We start from the raw sequence: 12,064 nt of genomic DNA, 5'->3' as shown, positions 1-12,064 counted from the left end.
CAAAATAGTGGCACAAATATTGGAATGATAAAGGACAGGAAGTGGGGGGAGAGACAGTTAGTGGTGGTAGAGGAAGATAAGATGAAAAGCTAAGGCCTCACATTCCATAGAGAGAAAGCAGTAAATATTGCCCAAACCTTGAAAAATCAGTGGCACAGTGATTATACTCCTAAGTAGGTACCCAGAGAGAACTGAAAATGTACGTCCACACAAAAACTTGTACACGAATTTTTATTCAGTCATAAAAAGTAATGAAGTATTACACAAAATAAATAAATAAATAAATAAAACAGAAAAAGAAGAATAAAAAATAAATAAACAAAAACCAACCAAACAAAAAAGAACAAAGAAAAAGTAATGAAGTATCGATATGCTGCAACATGGACAAAAACATTATGAGGCCCATGTCCAAGATGGCGGTGGGGCAACCTTCCTGACCATTACGGGGACTTGAAGGTGTCCGGCGTCTCTGCTAGCGGTAGGTGAAGTGGTTCGTAAACACCAAATGCAGGAGTTGCCGCAAGCATGGAGTTAGCCACCGACTGGAAAGAAGTTCTTCACCGCTGTTTATCGACGCACAGCACTGGCCCAAACAAAAAAAAAAGTGAACAAGAATTAAAAGATGAAGAAATGGATTTATTTGCTAACTACTACTCAGAATGGAAAGGAGGTAGAAAAAACACAAATAAATTCTATAAAACCATTCCCCGGTTTTATTATAGGCTGCCAGCTGCAGATGAAGCCTTACTACAGAAATTAAGAGAGGAATCTAGAGCTGTCTTTCTACAAAGGAAAAGCAGAGAACTGTTAGATAATGAAGAATTACAGAATTTATGGTTTTTATTGGACAAACACCAGACTCCACCTATGATTGGAGAGGAAGCAATGATCAATTATGAAAATTTTCTCAAGGTTGGTGAAAAAGCTGGACCAAAGTGCAGGCAGTTCTTCACAGCAAAAGTCTTTGCGAAACTCCTTCATGCCGATTCCTATGGAAGAATTTCCATTATGCAGTTCTTCGATTATGTCATGAGAAAAGTTTGGCTTCACCAAACAGGAATAGGACTCAGTTTATATGGTGTTGCTGGACAAGGGTACCTTCGGGAATCTGATTTAGAAAACTACATATTGGCACTCATCCCCACTTTGCCACAGTTAGATGGGCTGGAAAAGTCTTTTTACTCCTTTTATGTTTGTACTGCAGTTAGGAAATTCTTCTTCTTTTTAGACCCTCTAAGAACAGGAAAGATAAAAATTCAAGATATTTTAGCATGCAGCTTCCTAGATGATTTATTGGAGCTAAGAGATGAGGAACTGTCCAAGGAGAGTCAAGAAACAAATTGGTTTTCTGCTCCTTCTGCCCTAAGGGTTTATGGCCAGTATTTGAATCTTGATAAGGACCACAATGGCATGCTCAGTAAAGAAGAACTCTCTCGCTATGGAACAGCAACTATGACCAGTGTCTTCTTAGACCGCGTTTTTCAAGAGTGTCTCACTTACGATGGAGACATGGACTATAAGACCTACCTGGACTTTGTTCTTGCATTAGAAAACAGAAAAGAACCCGCAGCTCTGCAATATATTTTCAAACTGCTTGATATTGAGAACAAAGGATATCTGAATGTTTTTTCCCTTAATCATTTCTTTAGGGCCATACAGGAACTAATGAAAATCCATGGACAAGATCCTGTTTCATTTCAAGATGTTAAGGATGAAATCTTTGACATGGTAAAACCAAAGGATCCTTTCAAAATCTCTCTTCAGGATTTAATCAACAGTAATCAAGGAGACACAGTCACCACCATTCTAATTGATCTGAATGGCTTCTGGACTTATGAGAACAGAGAAGCCCTTGTTGCAAATGACAGTGAAAACTCTGCAGATCTTGATGATTCATGATCTAAGAAAGACTAAACTGTATTCATTAAGATGTACTTGTTTGCTGCATGCAAAACTTTGAGGAAAAATTCTTAATAATGGTCTAAATAAAACACTTTAATCTGCAAAAAAAAAAAAAACATTATGAAACTTGAAAACATTGCATTGAGTGAAAGACGCCAGACACAAAAGGCTACATATTGTATGATTCCATTTATAGGCAAATCCATCAAGTTGGTATATATTTAGCTTTTTCCAGGACTGCAGGAGAAAGGAATGGGGAGTGACTGCTAATGTCAATGGGGTTTCTTTAGGGGAAGATGAAAATTTCTAAAATTAGACAGTGGTGATGGTTGCACAACTCCGTGACTATACTAAAAACCACTGAACTATACACTGCTCAAGGGTGAAGTTTATGGTATGTGAATTATATCTCAATACAGCTGTCATAAAAAAGTCAAAGGGTAGCAGTTATTAAGAGATATGAAGATGAATCACAAATGAAACAGCTAAACAAATTACCAGCCATTTCCTTGGTGTCATTTTAAATGAGAGGGTAGATATTCTTTGCAATCATTCAAGACCACCTGAACTACAGGATTGCATTACTTCAATAAAAGTAAATATTGAAAACAAATGACTGAATACCTGGTAGTCCTGCCAATACCTAGTGACACTGACTCTGGTTCTGTAAATCTGGAACATATGAGTTGCCCCTTTATTGTGGCATTTCCTACATTCACATTCCAATGCATTTATTTTATTCGGCAACAGTATACTACAAGCTGCAGGAGGAAAGGTGCTGTCTGTGTGTTGTTACTACCGCCCCTCATTGCCTTGCACAGTAGCTGGCATATTGGCTCAAATATTTTTTGAATTAGTAAATACATTTTGAAAAAGAACACTCAAACTGAGTCCTGTAGACAAACTAGAGACAAATTAAATGATGTCATATGAAGCCTCCTCTTACATAATTGGGGTGCTGGCACACAGGGCCCTGGGGAGTATACTGCCTTAGTATGGGGAAGGGCCAAGGCACAAGACGTGGCACCTCAGCCTGTGCAATGGAATTGAATACCAATTTTGCAATAATGCCTCCAGGTTCAAGGTGTTGTGTGTCATGCCAACTCCTGCCTCCCCTCATTTCCACAGCCATTGGATGGTGTTGGTAAATACCTTCATCCTGTCACCCTTGGTTCTAGTTCTTGGAGCCAGTGGGAGGATGCTGAGAATTGGCATCTTCAAGGGGACTCAAAAGCCACATCCATCCTGCCGCAGGACCAGCACATGGAAGGAGTCCAGGGCTGAGGCAACAGGGCAGTGGACAGGGGACCAGAACGTCCTCCCAGTGGCTGGTCAACTGCTCTCTTAGCTTGAGATGTGACCCACCTCATTCAAGGTGGGTGTTAATCCTCTGCCTGGGAACGCCAGCAATTAAAACTCATACATGTGAGTTTGTGCCTGAAGCGCTCATCATGAAACTTACATCTTTCAGGGGAGGTCACCCTGGGTGGAGATCTGTTATTTCACAGACAATGGGGCTGGGAAGGGAATTCCTTAAATTTTTACTTAGGAGCTAGAGCATCAAATCAACCAACAGCAACCTCATGGAACCTTTGCTGGAATTAACAAATTCAGATGATAGGCCATTTCCTATCCTGCAGATGACCAAGACTTATTGTTTGAAAGACAGGGTGCTGTAAGGGTCACCTATAAAGGGCGGGAGTCTTATTACTCAGGCGGTAGAGTAGGCTAATGACATTCCACCCTGAAAAGGTTTTGGAGTGGGCTTCATGGGGTTGGAAGGAAGGGTTTTGGTGGGAGAGAGAGTAATGAGGCTTCCTGAGAGAAGTAAAGAAGGAGTTCATATTTTGTTTGGCTAAATAAAGTCAGCACACTCCTAAGAATACTCATCTAAGGCAACTTGTTAGTACTGCCCCCATAATTATGGGAGAAAGAACGTTTAAACAATTTATTCAAAATCAGCATTGCCAAGACTGGGACATGGGAACCAACTGCACAGAGAAAGGTAGCTTGCCTCTTTCTTGCTGAGATTCTGGCTTTTCCTACATTTTCTCATGCAAAAGGCTATCAATAGATGGTAAAGAATAGAGCTCTTTTCCTTCAGTCGAGGAGACAAATTCTCTGTTCAAAGACCCATGCTATGCCCTGCCTACAGACTGTTTCAGATGGGATTATCTTGGCTTTTGACTAAATCCCACAGGACAATAGCTGCAATGTAGCTTTTCTCTGCTAGTGGCTGGCTCGAGCTCTTTAAGATGTTCTATTTATTAAATGTCACTCATTCTCTTTAGTAATGAGGGGACAGAGGTGCTAACACTACAACACCAGCTGGTGGACTGAAACGGTTTTGGTATGAAGCTGACATAGCCATTCAGAAGCCCTCCCTCTCAATAGTCTGAGGGTTTATAAAAACAACTCAAATGGGTCTGCCTTCAGATTATAGCACTACTGTTTAGCTGGAGGACCTTGGCTGAGTCACTTAATTTCCTTGTGCATCAGTCTTCTGATCTGTAAAATAAGGAAAATAAGATTGTCAGAGGATTAAATAAAGCAATATACTTGAAGTCACCTTCCACATGCCTAATACATAGTTGATACTCCACTGGGGCCACTTCCTTTCCCTTGTGTGGTGGTTTCATGTACCCTAGAAAAGCCGTGTTCTTTAATCCTCATTCAATATTGTTGGAAGGAATCTTTTTGAGTAAGTTGTTTTCATGGGTGTGTGACCCACCCAAATGTGGGTGGGGCCTTTTCACTAGGTGGTTTCCATGGAGATGTACCTTTACCTATTCAAGGTGGGTTTTAATCCACTTACTGGAGTCCTTTAAGAAGGAACAATTTTGAAAAAAGCTTCAGAGCCCACACAGCCAGAGACCTTTAGAGATGCAGAGGGGAAACGCCCCTGGGGAAGACATTTTGAAACAGAAGCCAAAGGGCCAAATGCCAGCCACATGCCGTCCCAACTGACAGAGCTGTTCCAGAACCATTGCTTTTCTTAAGTCATCTTTCTCTGGATGCCTTAATTTGGACAATTTTATAGCCTTAGAGCTGTAAACTTGCAACTTAATCAATTCCGTTTTTAAAAACCAATCCAAGATGGGCAACAGTGGCTCAGTGGCACAGTTCTTGCCTGTCATGCCGGAAACCCAGATTCAATTCCCAGTGCCTGCTCATGTGAAAAAAAAAAAATCCATTTCTTATATATTGCATTGCATTCGGGCAGCTTTAGCAAACTAAAACACCTTTTCACCCCTTCTCTGCCTCCTTATGTTCCTTCAATGTGAATGTGTTGTCCCTGCAGGATGAGTCCATTGAGACGGAGCAGGAATCTAGTTAATGGGACATATTCTAATATTGCCGTAACTGAAAACCAGTGCCCAGATCCCATGCAGTCTGTAACTCAAAGGTCTTCAACCTAGGCTATCTTTTCCAGAAAAACTGTTTCTGTGCTGAAAACTGTAGTGGGATCTGCTTCCTGAATCTTGGGATGTGTTATGGGGATAACTGAGGCCAGGAAGAGGTGCTTCTCTCTAGAGAACTCTCAGTCATGGAGTGTAGGAACAGACAAGAAAGGTTCCAGGGTCATTGGGGCCCAGCATCTGTTGATTCACTATTTCAACAAATATTGAAATTCTCAGAGCAAGTCAGGCAGCATTCATTCATTCATCATTATATTTTCTATAGCACTTACTTTGTGCCAGACACTGTTCTAAGCACTTTACAATTATTATGTCGTTGACTTCACGTAACAGCACTATGACGCTGGAACTACCATTACCCCTATTTTAGAGGTCATCAAACTGGGGCACAGAGAAGTCACAATATTTGCTCAAGAAACATGCGCACAACACATTTTTGACTCAGTAACAGTAAATAAGATTCCACTGTCTGCTTGGTAATGAGAGGTAAGCATTCATTCACTCATTCATTCACCGAAATCTTCATCAATCATGAAATGTGTGTGTTAGACTTTGCATTAGCAAAGATGAGGACCCACGGTGCAGCATGCTCTCGTGGAGCCTAAATCTAAAGAAAATGCGAGATGAGTCTCACTTTTACCCTTTGCCTATGCAATCAGCAAAGAGACGGTTGGCTTGGGTCAAGGGTACTGTCACTGCCAGTGGAACAGAGTGCTTCTTTATATAAAATAAATGTCCTTTGTGGCATATTAAACATGTGGCTTTGACTCTGATAAGGCCCATTCTAGGGAGTCTATCAGGAAAGCTTGCCTAGAACTTCATAGCTCAGAAAAGAAGTTGGTAAGGCTAATGACCCTATCAAAAACCCAACAAGATAAGTAGTCACCAGAAGGGGTATAATTATCCTAATGTGACCGTGTTCCCAAATTTCATATGTATATTACAAGTGAAGAATATTTTTCATTGTTAGGTATTTATTTTTATGTGTAATAAAACATATATATATATATATATATATATATATAACATATATAAACATATATATATATGTTTATATATATATATATAAACATATATATATATATATACACACACATATATAACAACACTGACCCATTATTGCAAGCATACTTTTGCTCAGAATAAAGGGAGTTTTAAAAAGTGAATTAATTCAAGGAAAAATGTTCAATTAATCACGGCACAAGTGGTGCAACATTAGGTATTGGAAAATGACCAAAGTGGTAGCTAAATATCTGGAGTTTGGGAAGTATACAGTGTTCCTCATTGGGGGTGTTAATGGGACTTTGTGGGGGGCAGCTTTTCTTTGTATAGATGTGTCACAACCTCTGGTTGGGAATCGTTGCTGAATGGAAGCTAAAGGCTTGTAGAAGCCTACACTGGAAAAACAAATAGCTCTTTTCAGATCCTTTTGAAGAGAATGAAGGAAAGACAAGAAGTCAAGTTCAATTACCAGATGACTTACTTGGGGAGACACCAGAGTAGGCAAATAGGAGTTCAAATAAGAAGACAATAAAGACAGAATATTCTGGCAAGAATGGGACATACAGAAAAGGCCTGAGGCTACAGACAGAGCCTTCCTGGCTTGGGGCTACTGCTATGGGACAAGATACCAGTCCCTTCCTGCTTGTCTGACAGGTGCCACTTGGCATCTGACAGTGATGAGCGAGTGCCCACTGCCCGCTGCTGAACAGGCAAAGCAGCCTATTGCATGAACTGAACACACTATGACACCAAGGCAGGAAGATATTTATCTTTTATTTTTCCTTTACTATACTTTTATCTTGAAATAATTTCAAACTTACATGACAGTTACAAAAATAATACAAAAGTAATACGGAGAACTCCAATATATCTCTTACGCAGACACCTACACATTTTATGAGGCATTAAAAGACACAAGGTATTTTTTTAACATTTGAAGCAGGAAGATATTCTGCAAGAATACAAGAATCATATGATGAAAAATGAGACAGATTTGTCAATCATTAAAGACAGAGAGAAGGTTCCAGAAAACCCTAGGTCTCTTTTCAAGTACTCTTCAATGTACCATTAGCAAGAGTGAAGATGAATTACAGGAAGATGAGAATAAATTAATGTTGTTTGTATACCACACAAAATACTATTCATGCCCTTTTAGAAGTCTTGGTTATTTATTGTATCTTTGAGGCACTTGTTTTACCAGAACACTCTGTAAGGGTGAATATCTTCTACATCAATGTATCTGGAAACCAAATCTTTCAGAAGATGTTAATAGGGGATGGCACAGAAAAAGTGTTGATGGTCAATTGTGTTTGGGAGATACTGCACATTCCCGTTTTGGAGCTTCACAACACACATTTGTACCTTAAAGGTTTTGAGACGATCTTGAAATTTAAGTGAGATATTTAATTTGAACACTGCCCTTCCCAAACATCCTTAATGCAGGGTACTTCTTTAGGGTGTCGTTATTAACACTTAAGAGAACAGTTTTCAGTGAAAATAAAAGTTTGAGAATTACTTCCTAATCTTATTTATAGTTAGAGGGCAATGTGAAAAATGTGCGTGTGGCTCATTACTCAAGTTATGGAACCAGAACCCCATATAAACACAGTGCAGTCCCACTAAAATACCACTGCCCACAGGGAGCAACTAGAAACAAGCCATGTACCCCATGTGTAATATTCTCCACACAAAGAGTTAAATAACTCATAAATTAATCCAAGAGTGAGGATGTTTCCTATACTTAGAGCCTTCCCCAAGGCTCTAAGTATATTATCTTGGAGCACCCATTTATTTGACAGACATTTGGATACTTACCATGAAATCAAACCCTGTGTTGTGTGAGAATTTCCTCTTTGGCTTCACCCTGCCTCTCATTCCTCTCATGTCAAAGCAGTCACCGATTTCAGCTTATTGTTTTTATCAAAAATGTCTTTAATCAATCCACTCTATTTTCATGGCCATAACCTCAGTCCATTTCCTTATTGTCTCACCTTAGATGACTAACTCCTTCTGGATGGTTTCTCTGCATCTATTTATGAGACAGGTGTCTTCAGAGGGTCATCTGGGTAGCTAACTGGCTACCCAAACTACTTCTTTATGGCATTATCTTGGTCAGTTCTCTGATTTAAGGTCTGATCTTCAGGTCTGCAGGCACAGAAACTCAGTTCAACCAATGCCCCAAGAATGTTCTCTGTTCTTCAAGGGCAGATTTACTTGAATTAAGGCCATCAGGAGTGAAGGTATAAACTGCAATGCTCCTGTTTGCCTAAATAGTGCATTTCTTTTCCCAAAGCAGACCCATAAAAGAAGCCAATTTATGATGAGAAATATGCATAGTGAGCATAGAATCACAATATGAGAAGTGAGTTGGATGAGTCAGATGACTGACGGCACCCAGCTATGCAGGTGTCTTCTCCACATTGGGGTGAGGAGAACTCCCAGAAACAGATTGAGCCCATAGGTCAACATACTACCTCCCAGGGGAAGTTTCTTTCAGAATCCATTTTATCAGATTTTCTAGCACAGTATCTCTTTCATCAGCTGCAATAGGCATTAGTGCTATATGTCAAATATTTCAGTTCCTCCTCCATCCAGGCATGTGGTAGGATTGCACTTCCTGGTGCTCTTTATTTGGGGGAGGTTATGTACCTGGCCCAAGCAAAGAAATATGAGAAGAGGTAACAGGTGTGACTTTCAGGCTAGGCATTTAATTACGGGTGTGAGACCCTCTTTCCCTCCCCCACCATCCCCAGCAATATTCTAGAAAATGGGTTTAAGTCATAGAAATATTCCAGACCTTCGAAGAAATATTCTCTAGATCAGCTCTCTCATCTTTGGCCAGGATATGCACCAGGACCAACAAGTTCACCACCATTCTACAACTGGCGGTACTACCCTCATTTACAGGCATTCAGCCTTTTTCCAGGTTCAAGCTGTGTGCTGGTAAGCCATGCTGAAGACATTGGTATTGGCAAAGTTCTGACAAAATCGATTCATCTCCTACAAGATGACAAGTGGGCGGCTATGTGCTACTAAGAGAAAGACTAGGAATTATTTGACCAAATCCAACCCATCTGATATTTTCCACAAATGTTCTCCATTAAAAATGTAATCTGACACCCAAAACAGCATCCGCTGGAGAGAAAATATGGTGTTTCCAAGGTGTTGAGTCCTTCTTTTCTTTCTAAGTACTCAAACCTGGCTCCATGTCCTGTTTTAAATTACTAACAGCTAACAGAATTATTGCCATGTATTCTGTATAAGTTTAACAGAAAAGCTTGCTTGACTCACTGAACTGTGACTCTGTGGGACTTTAATTTTCCTTTAGGAACAGTAAATGCCAACAGGATAGAAATCCTTATTTTTCTAAGCTCTGTTTACAGTTATAAGAAGTAAATAGTGGGTTATTAGATTGAAAACGTATCTAGCATGCCAACAATATCTCATTTTTAATTGGTCAGTGTTTTGGGGGGAGGAACTGAGGAGTAGGGATGGCACAAAGAAGAACCCAGAAATATGCCGGCTACCTAACACCTGAAGCCTGCTCGTGAGTCTACTGTGTGTAAATAGACCACAGAGACCTCAAGGCCATTCTTGTCCTGATGTATAGGATGGGATAATATTAGCCACTTAGTTTATAAGATTATTTTACTTTCAAAATTGCTTTGAGCTAGCATCGTGGACATCTTTTAGGCCATAGCTAGGAGTGCTACCTGTCAAATTGGATTTGTTTTACAATAAATCAAATGGAATTCTGGGATTCATTTAATGAATGCCAGAGAGGAATCCCATCTCAATTCTGAATATGCTCCAAAGGGTACTGTCCAGTTCCTATTCTTTTATCTTTAGAGTCCCGGTAAAAGTACTGAAGGACTACATAATTTCCATGTCCACAGCCCCTAATCCTAGCTGGAGAAGAGTGAGTCTGATGCTTACAGTTCTCACGGTCCTGGTAAAATAAAGAATATTAGAAAAACCCTCTTAGCCAAAATAATTCAGCTCAATGATTTATGAAAACATTTTTCTGTACCAGGTATTGTTATAAGCATCTTATATCTTTTATCTCATGGGATCCTCACTGCTGGAATGCTGCCAGAATGCAATATACCAGAAATGGATTGGCTTCCATAAAAGGAATTTATTAGGTTTCAAATGTACAGTTCTAAGGCCATTGAAAATGTCCAAATTAAAACATCGGCAAAAGGATACCTTCATTCAAGAGAGGCCGGTTAGCTACACTTCCGGGAAATGGCCAAATAGAGTAGCTTGAGATCAGCCCTGCTCCATGAAAAAGTTAGAGAAGGGACAGGAGGGTGAATGAGGTGGCAGTTCAGGAGTGCGGCTGACCTGGGAGAGCCTTCTGCACCATATGTGACAGTCCTGGTTACAGAGGCCAAGGAACTGAGAAGCAGAAAGCTGGAGCCTGGCGCAGAAGCATGCCTGCAGGAGTGCACGGACAGGAGCCAGGGACTAAGAAGTAAGCCAGGCCGCATCCCTTGGGCACACTACCCTCATCAGCACAGCCCCGTGACCGCTGAATCACCTCACACCTCACGCACCTGTACCCTGTCTCCCACTCACAGTCTCCATACTCCAGGCATCCCCACCCCACCAACCCCCAGTGCATATACCTACCCCACACCCCCACACCAACTGCAGCCCAACCCACCTTTCCTGCACCCCTCCCAAGCACTACCTCTCCCTTCCTGTTCCCCACAGGCTATTGCCAGCGCATAAAGACTGGGGGCACTAAACTTCATACCCAGGCTACACCCGGATTCCTGCCTATAGTGACCCACAGCCTCACCCTGCCCTCCCTGAGCTCAGGACATCAGTTTACAACACTCCTAGACCCAAGCATGCACATGGGACCCCAATCATGTCATTCAGCTCTGGGAACCTCAGTTTACAGCAGTCCTAGAGCCACGCGCACACATAGCCCTCAGCCACACTTCCTAGCTCTGAGAAAGTGCTGATCTGCGCAGCCGGGTCACACCAGCCCCCAATCCAAGAAGGCATAACACCTACCTGCTGCCACAGTTCTATGCATGTGCACAAGGGGCTCTGTGCCTTACAACAGTGCACACCAGGATTATGCCCCCCAGACCAGTGCACCCACACAGCACATACTCCCTGGCTGCTGGATGCTTGCATTCACAAGCATCAGCTTAATATCCCCCCCGTGCCTATACTTGCCCTGAAACAAGGCACCACACTGAGTGCCCCACCTCATACCCTGTTTCCTACTGTACATCCATCCTGCAAACACATAATATCAACTCCCAAAGCAAATCAACCAAGATATTTATATGCCACAAAGAAGCAGAAGATAACTAAGCATATCACAATGCAGACACATATAGCCATGCCTAATGGACAAATTAAAACACCAGAGGAGATACAGACATTGGAATAACTAATAAAAGATGTTCATACAACTCTACTTAATAAAATAAGTGGGATGGCAAATGGCAAAAAGGTATCAAGAAGACAGTAGAAGAACATAAAGAGGAATTTGAAAGAATAAATGGAAAGATAGTAGATACTACAGAGATTAAAGATTCTGTTGACCAAATAAAAACATACTAGAGGTATGTAACACCAGATTTGAAGAAACAAAAGAAAGAATAAGTGATATAGAGGACAGGATAATTGACTCTGAAGACTCAAAAAAGCAAATGGCAAAATAGATGGAAAAACTTGAATCGGAGCTCAGGGAAATGATAGACAAAACAAAGCAC

General features: G+C 41.0%; 1 pseudogene; it reads left to right on the top strand.

Moving 5' to 3' along the window:
- Positions 1-461: 461 nt before the first annotated feature.
- On the top strand, positions 462-2,001 carry LOC143642794 (serine/threonine-protein phosphatase 2A regulatory subunit B'' subunit gamma pseudogene; annotated as a pseudogene).
- Positions 2,002-12,064: the final 10,063 nt, after the last annotated feature.

This window comes from Tamandua tetradactyla, chromosome 7 (assembly GCF_023851605.1).
Source record: "Tamandua tetradactyla isolate mTamTet1 chromosome 7, mTamTet1.pri, whole genome shotgun sequence".
In the NCBI taxonomy this organism is placed as follows: Eukaryota; Metazoa; Chordata; class Mammalia; order Pilosa; family Myrmecophagidae; genus Tamandua; species Tamandua tetradactyla.
The sequence above is the reverse complement of the archived record's forward strand: the minus strand, read 5'-3'. Positions and strand labels throughout refer to the sequence as shown.